The 22,426-nt window shown below is 43.7% G+C and overlaps 2 long non-coding RNA genes across 2 annotated transcripts in view; both read left to right on the top strand.

The window, feature by feature from the left end:
* The window catches only part of LOC134728623 (uncharacterized), a 65,610-nt gene that overhangs the window by 4,965 nt on the left and 38,219 nt on the right, over positions 1-22,426 (top strand). Inside the window, exon 2 of the long non-coding RNA XR_010109218.1 lies at positions 4,672-4,945. This is a non-coding gene — a long non-coding RNA (uncharacterized LOC134728623). The remainder of the gene's footprint in view (positions 1-4,671; positions 4,946-22,426) is intronic.
* LOC117979091 (uncharacterized) lies at positions 5,572-20,665 on the top strand. Its single transcript, XR_004669732.3, has 4 exons — positions 5,572-6,369; positions 14,606-14,703; positions 15,230-15,345; positions 18,931-20,665. It is a non-coding gene; the product is annotated as an uncharacterized LOC117979091 (long non-coding RNA).

Genomic DNA, 22,426 nt, shown 5'->3' with positions numbered 1-22,426 from the left:
TAGAAGAGAATGAAGGTATCAGGGAGCAAGAAAGAAATTAGCACTGATAGGCTACCTGATCGGGCAGATCTGGCAGGAAAACTACAATGAAAGGCATTGGGAAAGTGTGGCAAAACTGAGCAAATGACAAGCACAAAGAAAATTAAGCAATTTAGTAAACAAGGCAATTAGTATAAGTTCAAGAAAAACAAAAATTTAGAAAAGCAATGTAATCAGAGTGTACCACAGTGTGTAGCTGTGAATAGTAATTACATGGGCATAATCAAATAAACATTGAATATTGGGTATTTTATAAAACATTGAGATATGTATATTTTGGGAGGGTTAGGAGGAAGGGGAGCAGATGACAGTCCAAGAGTGATCGGTCTTCATCTACCACAATGGAAGCCAATAATTAATGTCAAAAGTTGATTTATAGTCATTATGGAAAAACAGTATGGCAGTTTCTCAAAAAACTAAAAATAGAACTACCATATGACCCAGCAACCCCACTACTGGGTATTTATCCAAAGGGAAGGAAATTAGTATATTGAAGAGATACCTGCACCCTCATGTTCATTGCAGCTCTATTCACTATAGTCAAGACATGGAACCAACTTAAGTGTACATCAACAGATGAATGGATAAGGAAAATGTAGTGTATATACACAATCAAATACTATTCAGCCATAAAAAAGAATGAAATCCTGTCAACTGAAGCAACATACCTGAACCTGGAGGACATTATGTTACGTGACATAAATCAGGTACATAAAGATAAATACCACATGCTGTCACTCATATGTGGGAGCTGAAAATGGAGCTCACAGAGGTAGAGAGTAGAATAAAGATTATTAGAGACTGAGAAGAGAAGGAGGGAGAGGAGGATGGGGAGAGGCTGGTTAACAGATACAAAAGTACTGTACAGCTAGATAGGAGGAATAAATTCTAGTGTTCTGCAGCACTGTGAGGTGAATATAGTTACCAAAAATGTACTGCATATTTTCAATAATCTAGAAGAGAGGATTTTGAATGTGCACAACACGAAGAAATGATAAATATTCAAGGTGATAGATATGCTAACTTTCCTGATCTGATCATTGCTCATTACACACGTATCCAAATATTGCTCTGTATCCTGTGAATTTATATAATGGTGTCAACTAAAAATAAAATGGAAAAAAGTTAATTAATTAAAATATAGCAATGCTGGGCTCATGGCTAACACCTGTAATCCTAGCACTTTGGGAGGCCAAGGCAGGGGAACCGAACTAGCCGCTTTTTCATGGAGTACCATTTTGTTTTAAAGAACGACTGACAGGCAAATATTAATATTCAGACATGAGTATTTGGCAGTCATTTTCTTGAAAATGAATGAAGTAAGCCTGTCTGTCCCTTCAAGGAAAGCAACTAGAGTATTTGTGAGCAGTGATTAAACTAGAGCTTTCAAGAGGAAAATGAGAGATTTGGAAGAAATTGTGTCCACCACCATGAACTTGACAGTGATAATTCAAGACTTTTATGATGAGATTCGAGGTAAAATAAACTGATGTGATTTTTGTTTTTGTCTAATATTGTCAACATTTGACTATCTGCATAATTAAATGAGCCATTTGCCAAAGAACCAAGGCATAATCTTATAAAATCATGCATAAATAAAAGAGCCAGTCAAATGCAAGATAGACCAATGATTTCTAATGTAACAGTTTGAAAAGTTTACTGGTAGGTTTCAGATTCCACACTGCAACTGACCTTTTAAGGAATTACCATTGACTATGTTTTCGTATAGAATCAAAAAAGAATAGCCACAATTATCTAAAAAGGCTCATAAAATACTCCTCACTTTTCCAACTATGTATCTATAAGACTGGATTTTCTTCTTATATTTCAACAAAAAACATATCCAACAGATTGAGTTCAGAAGCAGATATGAGAATCCACATGTATCTATTCTATCTATTCTGTTTTATCCACATTTATTCTATCCTATCAAGCAAAACATTAAGCAGATTTGCAAAATATTAAATAATGCCACTCTTCTTGCAAGTTGTTTTTATATTTTGAAAAATGTAGTTATTTTTTATAAAAATATGTTGTCTATATTAACCAATAATGGACATTGTTGTCATTTTAAAATCAATTTAGAAATATTTTTAAATTGTCTCTATTTTCCTTTCTAGTAAAGGATATATCAGTAGTTACCTTAGATAAACAAAAGCTCTTCATTGTCCTCTATAATTTTTAAGAGTATGAAGAGGTTTTAGACCAAAAAGTAAGTTTGGAAACCACTAACTTGAGCCTTCTGACTGCCCTTGTGGACAATGGTTACAAATATTCAGAATGTGACTCTAGGATACTAAGAGCTGCCACCTGAAGATTTTTTAATAGAGGCGAAAAGCAGATTTAGGATTTTCAAATTCTTTTTTCTTTTCATTAAAAAAAATTAAAATAGAGACGATGTCTCACTATGTTGCCCAGGCTGGTCTTGAACTCCCGATCTCAATTGATCCACCCACCTCAGCCTCCCAAGATGCTGGGATTACAGGCATGAGCCACCATGCCTGGCCTCAAAATTCTTAATACCATAGGTGTTAAGTCCATTCAGGCTGCTATAACAAATTACCATAAACCGAGCAGCTTATAAACAGCAGAAATTTATTTCTCATGGTTCTGGAGACTGGGAAGTCCAAGATCAAGGTGTCAGTAGATTTGGAGTCTGATCAGGGCCTGCTTTCCAGTTCACAGATGGCATCTTCTTGCTGTGTCCTCACATAGTTGTAGGGGTGAGGGGGTTTTTATATAAGGGCACTAATCCCATTCATGAGGGTTCCACCCTCATGATATAATCACCTCCCAAAGGATCCATCTCCTAATACCATCACCTTGGGGTTAGAATTTTAATTTTAATTTGGGAGGGACACAAACTTTCAGACCATAGCACTGAGTTCAAACAATTCTCCATTAACTTCCATTTAGATTATTGGCTAATTAGTATTTGCTTAACAAAAAGCTCCTTGTCTGAATCTCAGTTTCTTCACCTGTAAAAGGGAAATAAGATTTCTTTCTTAATCAAGCTTTAATGTTCTTACTGTAATGAAAGCAGAAGGCAATCATGCCTTGAAATATTTCCACCACAATTTAATTATTCATCTCTAGTCCCTTGCAGGATTTCTTGTCTGCTGATATTGGTAATTATCTCCTCTAGTCAAATTAAATGTGTGGTTTTTATTTTTAATTGCTCCAGGGTATTAGAAGAATTAATTAGTAAGTGTTGGCCAACTACCTTGAAGATGAAAAGCACTATGTAATTATCACCATGGGAAAAGTGCTTTCCATGCGCTTTGCTGAATTCACTACTTAGGATTATGGGATTAAATGTGAACTTTGAGGACTTCTGGTGTGAATATGGTAACATAGATTCAGCATCTTTCTTCTTTTTTCTTTTTTAAATGCTACAAAAACAACAAAAAGTGTAAACTTATCTTCAGCAAATTTGGGAGCAGATATAATCCATAGCCTTCAAAATATGAATCAGGGCTGCTGAGAGCAGCTAAGATTAGACAGAAGCCATATAGGAGAAACTGGCAAAGAGCTATGAGGTTCAAGTGGCAGCAGAATCCAGAAAGCATCAGTAAACATGATTCCTAAAGCGAGGGACTCACCATGTAGTGGAAATGTGTGGCATCTTGTCAATGGATTTCGGTGAGCAGACCTGGTGGCACCCAAGTCCTCCTGGAACCTGGTTTATTTCAGAGGAGGAGCAAAAAGATATTGGCTACACAATTTAAAAAGAGAAACTGTCTGCATTATTTTGCTAGGGCTACCATAGCAAAAGACCACAAACTGGGTGGCTTAAACAAGAAATGGATTATCTCATAGTTCTGGCAACCTTCCTGATGAAGGTGTTTGTCGAGTTCATTTCTTTTGAGGGGTGTGAGGAAGATCTGTTCCTTTCCTTTTGTGTAGCTTAAAAAGAGTATAGTTTTCTTTTTTCTTCAACTTTTATTGTAAGTTCTGGGGTACGTGTGCAGGCTGTGCAGGTTTGTTACATAGGTCAATGTGTGCCGTGGTGGTTTGCTGCACAGATCAACCCATCACCTAGGTATTAAGCCCATCATCCGTTAGCTATTCTTCCTGATGCTCTCCCTCCCCCCAATGCCCCCCGCCCCCAACAGGCCCCAGTGTGTGTTGTTTCCTCCCTGTGTCCATGTGTTCTCATTGCTTAGCTCCCACTTTAAGTGAGAACATGCTGTGTTTGGCTTTCTGTTCCTGTGTTAATTTGCTGAGGATAATGGCTTCCAGTTCCATCTCTGTCCCTGCAAAGGACATGATCTCATTAAAAGGAGTACATTTTAATCAAAGTATTTATTAGCATTGGATTCTAGACTTTCCTTTAAAAGAAGGGCAAACTAAAACAAAGCTATAGACTCCAAGAAATGGGTATAATTTGGCTGTTTCTAAGTTAATCCAAGAAGTAAATGTAACTTCATAAAAGCTCAACATGACAAAACTTTCATAGTGAAAGTGGAGTCAGATTCCTCCGAGCTGTGATAGCCATTGCCATCTCATGAGATGGGAGGTGGATTCCGGGAAACCATCCAGGGAAGCTGGACTGATGTTTTAGTCCATGTGGGTTTCTATAGTGGAATACAATAGACCCGGTGACTAATAAACAACATTTACTTCTCACAGTTCCCTCTGGAAAGGCATCAGGGGAGGCATTTGGGAAAGCTGGCACTTTCCTTTTGCCCTTCACATCGCATGATTGATTGGAAAAATGGGAAATGACAAGTGGCATCAACAAGCGGGGCAAAGAGCTAGCCCAGTCAACCTACGATGGGCCCCATTCAAGGGGCACAGAGGGACAGAGGGACAGAGGGACAGAAGGCTGAAGACTGGCTGGCTGGGGTGCAGCGATGCTATGGAACGCCCCATGGGACTTGGCATGAATAGGAAGCGTGGCCAGGTCAGTGGCCTCCCCTGTGATGCTCCTTTATCCAGCCCTTCACCAGGCCTGTCCCTGGGTCTCATGCCCTCTGCCATTGGCTAGAAAACTCAGCCAGTGACTGCCACCTGAGAAAGGAAGAAGAGGGATGTGGGCATAGAACAGCCACCCTCCTTGCCCTGCCCTGCCCAGCCCAGCCCACTGGGATCTGCTCTTCCTCTGAGCTCCCCAGCCTGGGCCATGGTGGTGCACAACTGCAGAGGGCACCATTCACATTCCCTGTGCGGGCAGAGTCCACGCCTGCTGCTGGGCAAGAGCACATCCGGCTGGTTTTATTCAGTATCTGGGTGTGAGTTTGTCTTACTACCTTGGCTAGACCAAACTCCTGGAGGGATGGGACATGTTTCTAAATCTTTTTATATACCAAACCACCTAACACTAGCCCAGCTTGATAAATCTTTGCTGATGGATGGGCAACCCAGACATGGAGTCATCTGCCCTGAATTGCAGAAAACCGGGCCATTGAAGCTCACAAGAACATGTATTCTAGAGAGCTCTGCAAACCTGCTTCTGCCCAGCTTTGGCATCTGGGGTTAGCATTAGCCGTTTAGAAATGTGACCTTTTATGACACAGGGCATCTCCCAGAAGTCGCATGATGTGACCAGGGTGGTTTTCTGCCTCTGCTACTTGTGTCAGTTTCTTCCTCCCTAAAAGGGTTCAGTAATGAGTGGGGATTTCACGAGCCATAGGCAGAACTGACTCTGCAGAGCTCGGAGTGGGGTTTGGATTAACCACAGTCATCACCACTGTTTATGCAGCTTTGCAGCCGGCCAAGGCTCAAATTTCTCCCAGAGGCCCACAATATTTCTCTGTGTGATTCTTTTGAAGCATGAGGCCTCAAACCCATACTTAAATACTTCTCCTCTAACGTAAGCTTTGGCATAGCTAGATGATACTTCACTGAGCCTCCCAAGCCTGCCTACCTTCCATCTGGCCACTAACACTCAGTAAGAAAACTTTGAGCACTTTCAGACACTTTCAGGGTAGACTTGTCTAAGTGCTGGGCTGCCCTGCTGGAATCAACTGGAAATGAATGTTAAAAAAACAAAAAGAAAGAAAGAAAAACATTGAAATGAGAAATAGAGGATATGGTTTGGCTGTGTCCCCACCCAAAACTCATCTTGAATTCCCACGTGCTATGGGAGGGACCCGGTGGAGGTAATTGAATCATGGGGGCGGGGCTTTCCCATGCTATTCTCATCATAGTGAGTAAGTCTCATGAGATCTGATGGTTTTATAAAGGGGAGTTTCCCTGCACAAGTTCTCTTCTCTTGTCTGCTGCCATGTGAGACTGCCTTTTACCTTCTGCCATGATTGTGAGGCCTCCCCAGCCAGGTGGAACTGAAAGTCGATTAAACCTCTTCTGTAAATTGCCCAGTCTCAGGTATGTCTTTATCAGCAGCGTGAAAACAAACTAATATAGAGGACTAGAATTTTTAGTCATTAGCTTGTGGGATGGCCATGAACAGATTATTTCTCTGTGCTCCATGTTGCCATTTGTAAAATACAGGAGAGGAACAAGAGGAGGGTGTCCCTGCCCCACTGCCCACAGGATACCTGTCCTGAGCCATATGTCCCTCTGGGGGTAAGAAATGGGGGAGGGCGGGATGGGGGAGGCGTGTGCAGAGCCTCCAGCTTTTTCCTGGCTGAGGCTGAGGTGTCACCTGTGGACACAGGTCAGAGGTAGTTAGGTTTTTCAGTGTAGAGACTGAGCTTGGAATTGTTCTCACAGCACAGTCTCCAAGCCCTCTGGTTCCTAAACTAATTACCCAGATTAATGAATTGGTTCTTTGATTCCAAGAACACTTTGTGGCAAAAACATGAATTCAAAATGTCTGGGGGTGAGAGAGGCAGCTTTTGTATGTATATATGTATGTATGTATGTATGCATGTATGTATGTATGTATTTTGAAACGGAGTCTTGCTCTGTCGCCAGGCTGAAGTGCAGTGGCACGATCTTGGCTCACTGCAACCTCTGCCTCCCGGGTTCAAGCGATTCTCCTGGAGACGCAGCTTTTAGTGTCTCTAGCTTGTTAGGAGAGCAGGAGAGCTGCGCGGGCAGAGGGCATTGAGCACTTTGCCAGGAGGTGTGGGTCTGAGTTCAGTTCCAGTTCCACCCTCAACTCACAGAGTGAGCTTGAGTCAGTTCTTCCGCCTCTTAGGGCCTCAGTCTCCCCATCTGTGCAATGCAGGGGTAGACTAGGGAAGCCCCAGACTCACTTCCAGGTCTGAGGTTTGAGGATCTTCTCCATTAGGCTGTTTTCTTTCCTTCCTCATCCCCTCAGTCTTCTAATTTTTTCCCCAGTCTTGCAGATGGGAGACCAATATTCTTTTTCTGGTTGATCTTGGCTATTTCATTGATGCAGGCCATAGGTTTCCTAATGGACAATGAGAGAGTTTGACTAGGAGTGTCTACAGGTTCACCCAGTTCTGGGGCTCTGGGCTTCCTGAAATTCCATGGTATAAAGGTGTACAGCCGGGTGGTGCCTGACGGTCTGGGCTGGGGGCCCTCCCTTCACCCCTTCATTGTAGGGAACTTACCTTCACCCTTACATCATAGGGAACTTACCTTTCAGGTGCCCCAGTTGCTGCCTCACCTACTGATCCACCAGATTTCTCAAGAGGGCCTTGGAAATGGCTTAGACAGAGGCCCATAGGCGGAATCTGTTGTGATGGCTTTTTAAAGTATCACCCTGATTGAGTAGCAGTCTCCATTTATTCAACTAAACACTAATCTAAGTGTTGCTGTGAAGGTATTTTGTAGACATGATTAAAGTCCATTATCAGTTGATTCAAGTAAAATGGATTATTCTAGATCATCTGGGGCATATAATTTCTTCTTCCCTGCAGAAGAAGAAACTCTACATGTAACAGCAGCTTCAGCCACACCCCAAAGTCCCAGCCTGCCCTTCCCCGAGGCCTGCCCTAGGAATTTCAGACTCACCCAGCCAGCCCCCACAACTGTGGAAGCCAATTCCTTGCAAGAATCTCTTAGTGCATACCTCTTACTGGTTCTGTTTCTCTGGTTGAACCCTGACCAATATACTGTTGGATCAGACATAGTGGGTAAGGCACACCTCTGGTCTGATCCTTAGGCTCCGTATTATTTCTGAAAAATATGAAACACATCTCCCTAGTTCTCTAGTCCAGGCTGTCATGATCTTGACCATATGTGTCAAACATTTCCTAACTGAGCGGAATACATTTGCCCCTACTATCCCTGCCACATTCAGGACAAGGTCAAATGAGGCTTCTGAGTGATTTTGCCTTCGGTGGGTTTTTAATACCTCACAAGTACTTGATCTTGGGATTCTCTGTACACTGAGTTTACCCCACATTGCTTTTAATGGTAGGATCTTCTAAATACTTATTACTGAGAGTGAAATATTCTACCACCCCTCACCATTCAATTTAATAGCCACTGCTGAACATCTAAAATCAAGACAAATAACCAAGCATAACCAAGTTTGTGAGTCTCCAGGGAACTTAAAGATCCTGTGTGTGTGAGCGACAGCAACCCTGCACAATAGGAGAGTGGGCAGAGTCCTGGGCTGAAAAGGGGATCTCAGCGAGTGAAATCAAAGAAACCAGAATCCTTGGCCTTTTTGTTTTCAAGATCTCAGCTTTTCAGCATCTCTCTCTTCATCCTAAAAATACAGATTTGCCAAACACCCGGACTATAATGTTTAAAAATAATAAATAATGCAGTTTCCATTGACATTTGTCTCTACTGGGTGCACAGATGATGGGCACGATATGTTAACCTCTGGTGTTTAGCTCATAAAATGGAGAATATTGTCCTCTGAAGTCCAAGAGAAGCATAACAAGCCCAGCAGACCCTTCTGCCAGGGGTTGAGGAACTAGATGTGGGCTGTTTGGGGAAGGAGGGAGTTCCAGACACCAAGAACAATGGATGTCAGTGACAACTACATAGAAGAGGTCAAAGTTTGCCCTAGTCTTCTGCTTCCGGACAATCCCAGGCCACCGAGTTTGGGGCTTGCTGAATTACAGAGAGCATGAGAATCTGGAAGAGGCCCCAGCCTCTCTGGCATGCAGCCACGAAAGAGGGCTGGGCCAGCGTGTTGGGGAACTGGCTCGGTCCTTGCCTGCAGAGTGTAGCTTTCCTCTCTTCTCTCAGTGCATCCATTTTCTTCTGGCCTCTGACCTGTGCTGACAGTAAGAGCTTCATAAAGCCGTTTTCTGTTGCTCATCCCAGCACCCAGCCCTGGACCTGGGCAGCTGCCAAGGGCCTGTATGGGCCTGGCAGGTGGGCATTTGCTCAGGCTGCCAAGTGGTGAGGAGTGCCCAGCCTCTTTGCTGGCATCTTGCCAAGCACTGTGGTACTGACTCATCTTTCTCTTTCACAGCTTAGGGCCAGGCAAGAAGCATTCAGTTCAGAGCAGGGAAGAGCATAGGGCCCTTGGACATCGTCAGGTATCTTGCAGAGTGAGCCTTTTCTCTGGAGACTTTGCAGCAGGTCCTAGCTTTGCCTGCTCTACCCATCATGGTAACCACAGCCTGGTGTGTCTGGAAAACTGCTAGTTCAGCATGGTGCAGCTCGGATGGCCTTGGGGTGTGGTGGGCCATGAAACTGAAGGGCAGTGTGGGAGTCGGGGGCACACTCACAATATAAATTTGCAACTGGGACGATATTTTGGAAAAATATTAATGTGTTTTTTCTCTTTTACTTTTCTGAATATCTGACATTCTCTCTATCTGCCTAAGGCATTCATTTACATGGAGAGATTAAGATTGTTCTAAAATACTTACCAAAACAACAAAAACATTATTATTCACCTTTTGACTTTCAAAATAAGAGTTTTATAGTTTTTTGATATAATAATTGAAATACAATAAACTGAATATATTGAAAGTGTACAATCTGATGAGTTTCAACATATGTGAAATGGCCATCACAATCAAAATAATGAACATATCCTCACCTCCAAAAGTTTCCTGGCTCCCCAACTCGGTTCTCAGGCAAGCACTGATTTGCTCTCTGTTACTACAGATTAATTTGCATTTTCTAGAATTTTATACAAGTGGAATCATACAGTATTTACACATTTTGTCTGGTTTCTTTCACTCTGCATAGTTATTTTCAGACTCATTTTTATTGCCGCAGGAATTGATAGTTCCCTCCTTTTTATTGCTGTGTAAAATTCCATGGTATGATACAGTGCAATTTGTTTATTTACCAGTTGATGGGCCTTTGGTTGTTTCCAGTTTTTGGCTGCTACAAATAAAGCCGCTATGAATGTTTGTGTGCATGTCTTTGTGTGGACATATGCTTTCATTTCTCTTGGGAAAATACCTAGGAGTGTAATGTCGGTGTCATCTCATAGATGTATTTTTATTGTTTTAAGAAATTGGCTGTTTCAAAAAGTAGTTGCACCATTTTATACTCCCACTAACAGGGTGAGTTCCAGTTGCTCCATATCTTCACCAACACTTAATATGGCCAGTCTATACTTTTAACCATTCTAGTAGGTGCATATAAGGTAATATGGTTTGGATCTGTGTCCCTGCCCAAATCTCATGTTGAATTGTAGTGTTGGAAGTGGGGCCTACTGGGAAATGATTGGATCATGGGGCTGGTTTCCAATGGTTTAGCACCATCTCCTTGGCGCTGTCTTGTGATAGAGTTCTCATGAGGTCTGGTTGTTTAAAAGTGTGTAGCACCTCCCCCTGCTTCCTCCTGCTCCAGCCATGTAAGATGTGCCTGCTTCCCCTTTGCCTTCTGCCATGATTGTAAGTTTCCTGAGGCCTCTCCAGAAGCAGATGCTGCCATGCTTCCTGTACAGCCTGCAGAACTGTCAGCCAATTAAACATAGTTTCTTTATAAATTACTCAATCTCAGGCATTTCTTTATAGTAATGCGAGAATGGACTAATACATAAGGATAGCTTATTTTGATTGCAGTTTGCACTTTCCTAGTGACTAATGACACTAAGATTTGTAGCAAGACATACCCAAGCTAGCCTGGCTATTGCTTGGAGAGATTTTCTAAATTCCTTTGTACTGAAGCAAAATAGCACAGTGGTTAAAATATGGGCTTGGCGCGTGCACGATGACATATTTATTCATTGCAGCATTGTTTGTAATAGCAGGAAAATCAAAAAACCTGTGTCCATTAATGGACTATGTCAGATAGACTATGGTGTTATATTAGTCAGGATTTTTCAGAGAAACAGACCCATAGAAAGTGTGTATGTGTGTGTTGTGTATTTCTGAAGAAATTTATTTTAAGAGATTGGCTCACATGATTGTGGAAGTTTGCCAAGCCAAAAATCTAATGGGGGAGGCCAGTGGGCTGGAAATGCAGGAAAGAGTTGCAGTTTGACTTTAAAGGCACTGAGCCTGGAGATACATGAAAGAGCTGATATTGCAATTCAAGTCTGAAAGCAGTCTGTGGCAGAATTCCCTCTTAATTGGGGAAGGTCAACTTTTTGTTCTACTGAGACCTTCAAGTAATTGGATGAGGCCCATTTATGTTGTGAAAGGCAATCTACTTACTCAAAGTTCACTGATTTAAATGTAAGTTTCATCCAAAAGCATCTTCACAGAAACATCCAAAATAATGTCTGACCAAGTAGCTGGGCATTCTGTGGCCCAGCCAAGTTGACATAAAAATAACCAGGGCAGGCCAGGCACAGTGGCTCACACCTGTAATCCCAGCACTTTAGGAGGCCAAGGCAGGTGGATCACAAGGTCAAGAGATCGAGACCATCCTAGCCAACATGGTGAAACCCCATCTTTACTAAAGATACAAAAATTAGCCAGGTGTGGTAGCACATGCCTGTAATCTCAGCTACTCGGGAGGCTGAGGCAGGAGAATCGCTTGAACCCGAGAGGCAGAGGTTGCAATGAGCCGGGATTGCACCACTGCACTCCAGCCTGGTGACAGAGCGAGACTCTGTCTCAAAATAAATAAATAAAACAAAAAATAACCGGGGCTGGGCATGGTGGCTCATGCCTGTAATCCCAGCACTTTGGGAGGCCAAGGCAGGCAGATCACAAGGTCAGGAGATCGAGACCAGCCTGACCAACATGGTGACACCCCATCTCTACTAAAAATACAAAAAATTAGCCAGGCGTGGTGGTATGCACCTGTAACCCCAGCTACTCAGGAGGCTAAGGCAGGAGAATCACTTGAACCCGGGAGGAAAAGGTTGCAGTGAGCCACGAACCTGCCACTGTACTCCAGCCTGGGCAAAAGAGAGAAACTCCATCTCAAAATAAATAAATAAATAACCATCATGGGTATGAGTGGAACACTATGCAGCCATTAAAAAGAAAAGTAGCTCTGCTAGGCACGGTGGCTCACGCCTGTAATCCCAGCACTTTGGGAGGCCGAGGTGGGTGGATCACCTGACGTGAGGAGTTCAAGACCAGCCTGGCCAACATGGTGAAACCCCATCTCTACTAAAAACACAAAAATTAGCCAGGCATGGTGGCTGGTGCCTGTCATTCCAGCTACTTGGGAGGCCGAGGCAGGAGATTCGCTTGAACCCTGGAGGCGGAGGTTGCAGTGAGCTGAGATTGTGCCACTGCACTCCAGCCTGGGAGATAGAACAAGATTTCATCTCAAAAAAAAAAGAAAGGTAGCTCTAAATGTACTAAGAACATAATATGTACCTCCAAGATAAATTATTAAATTAAAAAAGCCAGATATAGAACAGTATATAAAATATGCTACCATTAAAAAATTTTTTTTAAATAATACAGTCATGCATTGCTTAATGATGGGCATACATTCTGAGAAATGTGTCATTAGGCAATTTCATGTTGCATGAACATCATAGGATATACTTACACAAACTTAGATGGTGTAACCTACTACACACCTGGCTATATAGTATAGACTATGCTCCTAGACTATAAACCCATACAGCATGTTAGTGTACTGAATACTGTAGGCAACTGTAACATAATAGTAAGTATTTGTGTATCTAAACATAGCTAAACATAGAAAAGGTACAGTAAAAATATGGTATAAAAGACAAAAGATGCTACATCTGCATAGGACACTTAACATGGATGGAGGTTACAAGATGAAAGTTGCTCTGGGTGTCAGTGAGAGAGTGCTGAGTGAATGGGAAGGTCTAGGACATTATGCCACTGTAGACTTTATAAACACTGTACGCCAGCAGACCCCAACCTTCCTGGCACCAAGGACCAGTTTCGTGAAAGACAATTTTTCCATGGACAGGGGTGGGGTGACGGTTTGGGGATGAAACTGTTCCACCTCAGATCATCAGGCATTAGTTAGATTCTCATAAGGAGATAACAACAACAACAAAAAAGAAACAAACAAATATTCTCATAAGGAGTGCACAACCTAGATCCCTCGCATGCACAGTTCACAATAGGGTTCGTGCTCCTATGAGAACCTAATTCTCCTGCTGATATGACAGGAGGCGGAGCTCAGACAGTCATGTTTGCTCGCCTGCCACTCACCTTCTGCTGCATGGCCCGGTTCCTAACAGTCCATGGACCAGTACTGGTCTGAGACCCAGGGGTTGAGGACCCCTGCTGTACACTATACTAAATTTATAAAAAACAATTATGTTATAATGTTATGACAGCTACGATGTCAGGAGGATAGGAATTTTTCAGCTCCATTATAATCTCATGGGATCACTGGTGTATATGTGGTATATCATTGACTAAAACATCACTATGCATTTGTGTATATAAACGACTATATATGGAATTACCGTGGTTGTAAGAAAATGGTATGGGAGCTGGGCGCAGTGGCTCATGCCTGTAATACCAGCACTTTGGTAGGCCAAGGTGGGCAGATCACGAGGTCAGGAGTTCGAGGCCAGCCTGGCCAACATGGTGAAACCCCATCTCTACTAAAAAACAAAACAAAACAAACAAACAAACAAAAACCAAAAATTAGTCGGGTGTGGTGGCAGGTGCCTGTAACCCCAGCTACTTGGGAGGTTGAGGCAGGAGAATCACTTGAAACCGGAAGGCGAAGGTTGCAGTGAGCTGAGATCACATCCCTGTACTCCAGCCTGGGCGAAAGAGCAAAACTCTGTCTCACAGGAAAAAAAAAAAGAAAGAAAAGAAAATGGTATGGGAAACTGAGAGGCTAGGGAATAGGGAAGAATGGCAGCTTATTTTTTCTTTCACTCTCTACTTTTTGTGTTTTTAAAATTTTATGGCATATGCAGAAGAAACCTTGGCTTTACATCCCAGCTCCATCGGCTAGAGATGTATCCCAGCCTTCCCGCTTCAGGGCTGCAGGCACAGGAGTGGCCGTTTTAGAGCAAAAGCCATAGCAAGTGGGGGTGGACAGGGATGGAGGCCAGAGATGTGCTCCTGAGTGGCCTGGACAGGATCCAGGAGTACGGTTCACCCGTTTGTAGTGGTGTGGACGGCCTGTGCCAGGGACCAGGAAAGATAGGGCTGGAGCTCCAAGGGGCACGGAGGGGCTGTGAGAGCCAGAAGGGGGCTGAGTCAGCCAAGCAGCAGCCCCGGCTCCACCACACAGAGCTTTTTCTTTGCAGTGAAGTCTGGGCCGCTCACTTTTTAGCCCCAGGCTGGGAAAGATGACATAGGTTCCCAGACGGTGAGCCTCACCCAGTGAAATTTCTTTCTGGCTGCAGGGTACATGCAGACCTGACCTTTTGGGCTTGCAGATCTGTGTGGAAAGATAACCTTCTCACAGGAGGCTTGCAAAGGAAATCCCTGCAAATGAGGACAGGTAATAATACCTTTGCTTTCCCAGTTCTTTAAGATTCTGACTCCACAATAACAGGGCTTTGCTTCCAAAAAAAAAAAAGAGTCCAACATGTGTTGCAATTTCAGCCAACATATGTTGCAAACTCAGGCTCAGCATCTGGTAGTAGTTAAGGGCAGGCTGACATTCACTGTGTAATTCAAATTCCTCCAGCCCTTTGTCCTCTTTCCCAGGCTCCTAGCAGCCTCCTCCCCTTCTCCCACTTCCCCTGACTTTCCCCCAAACTCTAGACGGACTTGTTCCTCTGCTTCCCAGTCTCACCAGGACCACCCCACCCACTCCTTTGGAGGTTGTTTTCAAAGCAGTGAGCAGAAAGAATCCAAGGCCACATGCCACTCACTCACTCACTCAACCCGGGGCACGTTGTAAGGGACTGGGTTTCTGTTTGTTTTGTTGGCGTTTCTTGTTTTGGGAGTCGGAGGGAGTAGAAAGGGAAGGGAAATTATTTAGTGGATTTTTTTTTCCTCCTTTTCCTTTTCTTTCTTTCCAGAAAACTAGCATTTCATGGTTCAGGACCCAGTGAACAATCAACTGCTGACTCTCACCAATATCAAAGGGAAAAAGTTAGTAAAGGAGTTCGTCCCACTGCTCTAGCTGTCTAAAAAGGTAACAGGCTTCCCCTTCCCCAACATAACCTGTAACTAAAATCTTGTTTATTTTCTGAACTTTTCAAAGAGGTTTAAGTACATTTTTGTGTATTTTTGAGAAAAGCACAGCTTATCCTATCACTGTCTTGCATCATATTTTTAAGTACCACATTACAAAAGACAAATATCACCAAGGCCCCTTAGAGCGTCCAAGATATAAAACTGCCGATGGACTGGCCACAGTGCCTCATCCCTGTAATCCCAATGCTTTGGGAGGCCAAGGTGAAAGGATTGCTTGAGGCCAGGAGTTTGAGACCAGCCTGGGCAACATAGCAAGACCCTGTCTCTACAAAAAATAATTTTTTTTAATTGGCTAGGCGTGGTGGCTCATACATGTAGTCTCAGCTACTTGGGAGGCTGAGGCAGGAGGATTGCTTGAGCCCAAGAGTTTGAGGCTGCAATGAACTATGATCATGCCACTGCACTCCAGCCTGGGAAACAAAGTGAGTCCTTGTTTCTGAAAAAAATAAACTGCCAATGGTGGCTTGTATGCTTGTATACCTGCCACCCTCAGGAGCAGTCCGCAAGATGGTCCCCCCCAATGCCATACCCCCTTCCAGAGCTTTCCCTCTTAAGGCAGAAATGGTGTCTGCTGTACATTCTGGTCTGGTATGTGGGCATATGCCCCTAGTTTCCAATTCAGACTGAAATTATTTACACCACATGCTCAAGCTGAAAGGATTACCCAAGGCGTGATCCTTGAGTGCCTCTGTCCCCACATCTCCCACCTCCCTCAGCATGCACTACTTCCAAAATATGCTTTACAACTGTCCCCTCTCTCCATCTCCACTGCCACCTCTCTAATCCTAGCTACCATCCTCTGTCACTTGGAATATGCAATACCTCCCTACCTTATCCCTCTGCTTTTCCTTGTGTAGAAAAAGTCATTGAGAAGTTCTGTCTATACCTTTTTCTTCTTTGGTTCACTCTCCCATCCCTCCCATCATTTTTCAAGCAGGTAGACAGACTTGATAATCCCATGTTTCTAGAATTCTAGAAAGGCTATAAGGCAGCCTAACAACGTCTCAGCTTTTGCAGAAGCCTGAATCAGAGATGACTTTTGGCAAGGTGTCCTGGGGGGTGTGGGGAGAGAGTGTGTGTGTCTGGACACAGCAGCAGGGACAGAGATGAGATTTTTTCTGGATTGAGAACAGAGGGAGTTCCTTAATCCCCAAGAGCAGGGAGGAGCCCAGTCAAGGTTCCAAGGAAGAGGCCTTAGGAGGTGCCCAGATCAGAGAGCTTGGCAGGCTGAGGTGCTAAGGTGAGGCAGGAAATTAAAGAAAAATAAAATTAAGAAGAAAGAGAAATAAGTTTTCCTGTATTGGGCTGACCTGTCCCAGAGGCAGCAACAGGCACAGCCCAGACCCAGAAAAGTCTTGATAATATTATCTAATGTGCTCTGGAGACTCTCCCAGCCCTCCCTCAACATAGGGAAAAGAAAAACAAAATTTCCTTTGTTTTATGGAATGAGTTTATAGATTGCTGTTCTCTGTAACTAGTGACTTCAAGTATTCTGTTTTATCTAAGAAGTACAACGAAGGTCATTAGAAGCCTGAGTAGGCCTGAACTACAGCTGCCTGGGCACCATAGTGAAGGTTATAAGATAAGCCCGTGCCCAGGCAAACCTAGATAACGGACATCTGGGTTGCTTGGCAACGGTCATGTGCAATCCTGTATTTGTCCTGCCTCTGTGTCCCTGCCTTCACACCACCGTAAGCTTGCTTCAAGCTAGCCCACCCCCTTTTGTGAAGTGTGTATAAAAGTCAGGTGCTGTCTTTGTTCCGGGCCCAGTCTTTTGGATGTGAGTCAGCTGGGCCTGAGTGCACTCAATAAAGCTTCTCCTGTTTCAACGTGAGGTCTCTCTCGTCCTCCTGAGTCCCACAGCAAAGGAAGCGGACTTTACCTGCAGAGAGTCACTAAAGGGGGCATGCTAGTCTTGGACAGTCAGAGCACCTGTTATAATCATGCCAACTAGAGGCCCTCACCATGTTTCATGAGTGTCAAATAAGGATTCCCTTGTGATCCTGAAAGGAAAAGTGGTCTCAAATACGACGTTTCAGGAAGGGAGGGGCTTAAGACAAAATTAGGCTGAGCTACTGGAAATAAAGTGGTGTTTCCTGAAGACCTAAATGTGGACCAGGATTTATACTCACTATTCACTTAAGGTGACCAGTGGTCCCAGTTTGCTTAGAACTAAGAGATTTCTCAGGACATAGGACTTTCAGTGCTAAAATTGAGAATGTTCTAGGCAATCTGGGATGAATTGTTTACCCTATTTAAAGTTCTTTCTACAAAATGATAAACTTACAAATGAAGTCAGGTCATGACTGTCTCTTACCATGGCCTTGGGGCTCCGTGGTGATCCGGATCCTGCCTCGTACTTCATCCAGCTCTGCCCGGTTCCTTCCTATCCAGCCACCCTGCCTCCATCCTGCCTTCAGCCGACCTAGTTTATTCCTGTCTCTTAACCTATCACCTGTGATTCCTTCTGCCTGCACCACCTTCACCCTTTTCTCCTGCTCTTTCCCAAGGTCACCTCCCTTCCCTCCTGCAGAGGTCAGCTCAGAGAAACCATCCCACACCTTCCTCTATGAAATCGCTTCCTCCACCTCAGCCCCAGTCTCTCTCTGGCTGCCATAACCCTCTGTAATTTACTCGTGGTACTGATCTCATGTGTGAATTAGCTTGATTGTGCACTTGTCTCTTTTCCCCTTAGCATGGAAGCTCCAGGAGGGAACCCTGTCCTAGACTGTGGCTCAGGGGTTTACACAAAGTCGGTGTTCAACAGTTTTTGCCTGGCTGATTGCAAAAAAGGCTTTGTTTTTTTCTCTGTTCTTTTTCTTATTTTACTAAAAAAAAAAAAAAGCAGTAAGTAAGCAGGTTAAATTTTTTCAAGATTAACCCTTATTTTGGTGGAGAAAAAAAAATCATTTGGCCTGGTTAGTGCTGGGGTTTAGTAGAGTAACCTTTGTTTTCTTCTTCTTGATGAACATTGTGGCCCATTTCCCTTTCAAAATTTTCTTTCTAGTCTCTATAACAAAGAACTAGTCACAGGTAAGACAGGAGAGAAAAAAAGAAAAGAAAAACCAAGCGGTGGGGCAGACAGCACAATGTAAGATGGCTAAAAACAAGTCCAAATATATCAAAAACCACAATAAATTTAATTTTTCTTAGTTTTCCTTTTCAAGGATCAAGGCTACCAGTTTGGTTAAAAAATTCAGCCATATGCTGTTTCCATGTGACACACCAAGATCATAAGAGCATGGAAAATTTGAAAATCAAAAAATGGGAAAACAGATCAGGCAAATGGCAACCACAAGAAAGTTGACATCAGAAAAAAATATTTTTAATTTATTATTTAAAAAGAAATTTTTTTGAGACAGGGTCTCACTTTTGTCACCCAGGCTGGAGTGCAGTGGTGTGATCTCGGCTCACTCCAACCTCCATCTCCTGGGCTCAAGCGATCCTCCTGCTTCAACCCCCCAAGTAACTGGGACTACAGGCACACACCATCATGCCTGGCTAATTTTTGTATTTTTTGTAGAGACAGGGTCTTGCCGTGTCACCCAGGCTGGTCTCGCACTCCTGAGCTCAAGCAATCCTCCTGCCTTGGCCTTCCAAAGTGCTAAGATTACTAGCACGAGCCTCCACATCCAGTCTAAAATAGATTTTTAAGACAAAAACATCACCAGGGATAAAGAGAATAACATAATGGCAAAAGGTTCAATTCATTGGGAAGATGTAACAATTGCAAAGCCGTATAGCATCTGTTTAAATAGCCTCAAAATGAGAGACCTCCAGAGACTGACAGCAGCAAACATATTTCCACAAGGGCACCTCCCAACACTCCTGGGTTCCGTTAGCACAGAATGAGTGCTAGTTCTTTGGCAACCCAAGATTAAGCCCTGTGGCCGCAGTGAAAAGAATCCCAGGAGAAAACTCAGAAATAAAATGGAAGAAGTAAGACTTCAGGTTGAAATCACTAGAAACCCCCAGGAAGTAAAAGAGGAAAATGAAACCGAGGAACCAGAAAAACCATCCAACAAGTTCATTAATACTTGGAGTGACCAGGAGATCCAGAGTTTCCTAAAAGAATCTCTTAAATTTGAAGAAATCTCTTGAAGAGTCGAGGAAGAATCATGAACAGTCTAAAGTGATTGTCCAGCATCTCAAGCAGACAGGTACACAGTGGAGCTGGCACGTGACAAGTTTGCAGGACTTTTACTGGACTACTCATGAGGCCAACCTGAGGCCAAGGAGCCAGTGCCGGCCCTGTCCTGATGGAGAGGCCCTACACGGGATTCTGGGATACAGATGGAAGGATGTCTTTTCAGTTCCTCCCTCTGCAGATGCAATTGTTCTTCCAACTGCCTAGTACCAACCCGGGGCCTGTGCCATCCCTGTTCACTTTGAGGTGCTGCTGTGGGCTCCCTCACCCACGAACTGCATGTGGGATCGTTGGGTGCCCAGATAAGAACCCTGAAACATGAGCCCCCCATGGTCAGCCCCATGCTTGTTTCCTGACTTCTTCCCTGCAGCCTGCAGCCTGCAGCCTCTAGCAGCATTGGCCACCCTCTTCTGATTCTGATCCAGATTCTGAACTGAGAGACAATTAGAATCTGGATCCCAATTCCCTCTGAAAGCAACAGAATAACATGATCTATACACGGATGCATGACATTTTGCCAAGCCCAATGTAATGAGAATAAAGTGTGAATAAAATAAATGGCTTCAAAATATAAAAAGCAAAGATGAAAAAATTACAGGGAGAAATCCATAATAGTGAGAGATTTGGCATGCCTCCATCATATATTAATATGTCAAGCACAAAAGAAAATAGATTTGAGAAAATTAATGGATGTGATTTAACATACATACATAGTATTGGGAGATCATTCTTCACTAGTCTTTCATACTTCTGCACATCTTGTGAGTGCAGCTTTTGTTCTGGATTATCTGTTCAAGTATGTACAATGAATAGCCTTGGACTATAGAGACAGTGCCTCCCTCTGGAGTGAACAGCAAGTTTGTTCACCGCCCAGTCTAATAAAGACACTGCCTCCCTCTAGGTCAAAGTTTGAGGAGGTTTGTTTGCAGCTCATTACAAAAAACTGGAACTTCCTAGTCTTGAGGTTTCTCAGCTGTGAAACGCACACACTGCATCCACCTGGGCCTCTTCGTATTAGCCTCATGGGACTTACAGGGCAAGGAGAATCCACACAAGCATGAAGCTCATGCTGCTTGCTATGCTAGGGATGAGTAATAAATCCTTTGTCTCTGATCCAGGAGTCTCATGTCTTCTGTCAGTATATATGAAACTGTGGCAAGCTAAGTTACTAGATTGCAAGTGTGATCAAATATCAGACCCTTCACAGTTCTTGACACATTGAAGGTTGCACCCAGCAGTAGACAATATACCATCTTCTTATGCACTGCATGGAGCAGATACTAATTACCCAGCACAATGCCTGCCACGTGAGAGACACCGAGTAAATGTCAGTTCTCATTTCTCTCCAGCACTCCTGTTCTTCTTATTTCCTTGAGCACTCAGCAGCCTCAGGGAAGGAATGAAGCAGGTAAACAGAAATCCGAGGCTAGTGTTAAAACAGTCTGGGCAATGGTTCTGTCCATCCTAGCATAAAATAGGAGCACAGGGAGCTAGAGTGATGTAGAACAACTTCCCCCCATGCTGTGTTGGCCCTATGCTGTGTGACTTCGTTATTTGATTTGGAGCAAGACCATTCCTAGGAAAGCAAATTCTGTATGCTTATATTCAAATGTCAAGACACTTTCCAAAGGTTCTACAAAAATTAAATCTAGATAATTAACCATCTTCTCATAGCTCAGAGCAGTGAGTGAGACACGGTCTCTGTCTTTGAAGAGCTCCCTGTCATATCAAGGCTTGGCAGTGAGGTGAGGAGATTGAGCTTGGTAGGTAAACTACTAACACAATGTACCATATCTCCAAACACCAAGGGAGCATGATCCATGATTAATTCTACTGAGGGAAGAAGGTGGCACAGAGGAGGTGATGTGTCTGAGGCCTGACCTGGTCTAGAATAATTTTGTCAGGAGGAAAGTGAGCTAACTCAGCTTCCAGGTTGCAGTGGCCCAAGGTGTGAAGTTCCTGTGATTGTTCAGCATCTCAGGGCAGATGGGGCCAAAGAAGGGGTGGCAAATGGAATATAACCAGTACCCTCAATTCAAGAGAGCAGGGAGGGTTGGGAGGAGAAGCTGCTGGTGAGCGAGAGAATTCAGAAATCACTGTAGGGAGAGATATCAGGTGATCTCCAGGTATCTTTTCTCCCACTGATGTGTGAGTTCTCTCGCTCACCAGTAGCTTCTCCAGGGTCTTTCCTCGAGCCCAGAAGGCTGAGAGGGGTCCTTGCCACCCTTTGAAAAAGGATGAGACCTGCTCATCACGGAACCCTACAGACACCTAAATGGGTCCAAGCAATACTTCTGATGCATTTCAAGGAGAAGGCTGGGCATTGGGGTGGCTGCTTCAGTAATGGGCAGTGGGACCCTTCCAGCTCTCCACAAGGTCTGTAGCCACACACAGCTGCCCTCGTCCTCAGAGCTGTGGTCCAACAGAAATCATGCCCTGTACCCAGGTCCTATGTCCCCTGACATATGGCCACAGAGAGACAGCTTATTGCTAAAAAACTACCCAGTAGGGAGAACTCAGAAGATCTATATGGCATGGTTCCTGGACACTTTACAGCAGATGTTAAAGTGTGTTGCCCTGAATGTCAGCCTCAAAAGCATCCTTAAAGCATCCCCGGTTCCCTCAAAGTCCTATATGGTCCTGTAATTCTTGACTTTCTTGAAATACTTTCGCAGGTTGCCACAGAGTCCCTTATTGATCTAACACCACACCTCAGACTTGCAGAGAAAACAGCTCTTAAAATCTAGCATAGGGTGGATCTGATCTTCCTAACAAGCTGCTATCCATTGAGCAGAGAGTAGCAAAACACTTTTAGTCCGTGGAAGAGACTTCATTTGCTGCATTAGGTTAAATGAATCCTCTACATGATGTT

This window comes from Pan paniscus, chromosome 12 (assembly GCF_029289425.2).
Source record: "Pan paniscus chromosome 12, NHGRI_mPanPan1-v2.0_pri, whole genome shotgun sequence".
Taxonomy (NCBI): Eukaryota; Metazoa; Chordata; class Mammalia; order Primates; family Hominidae; genus Pan; species Pan paniscus.
Note: the sequence above shows the minus strand (reverse complement) of the source record. Positions and strands in the feature narration are given on the sequence as shown.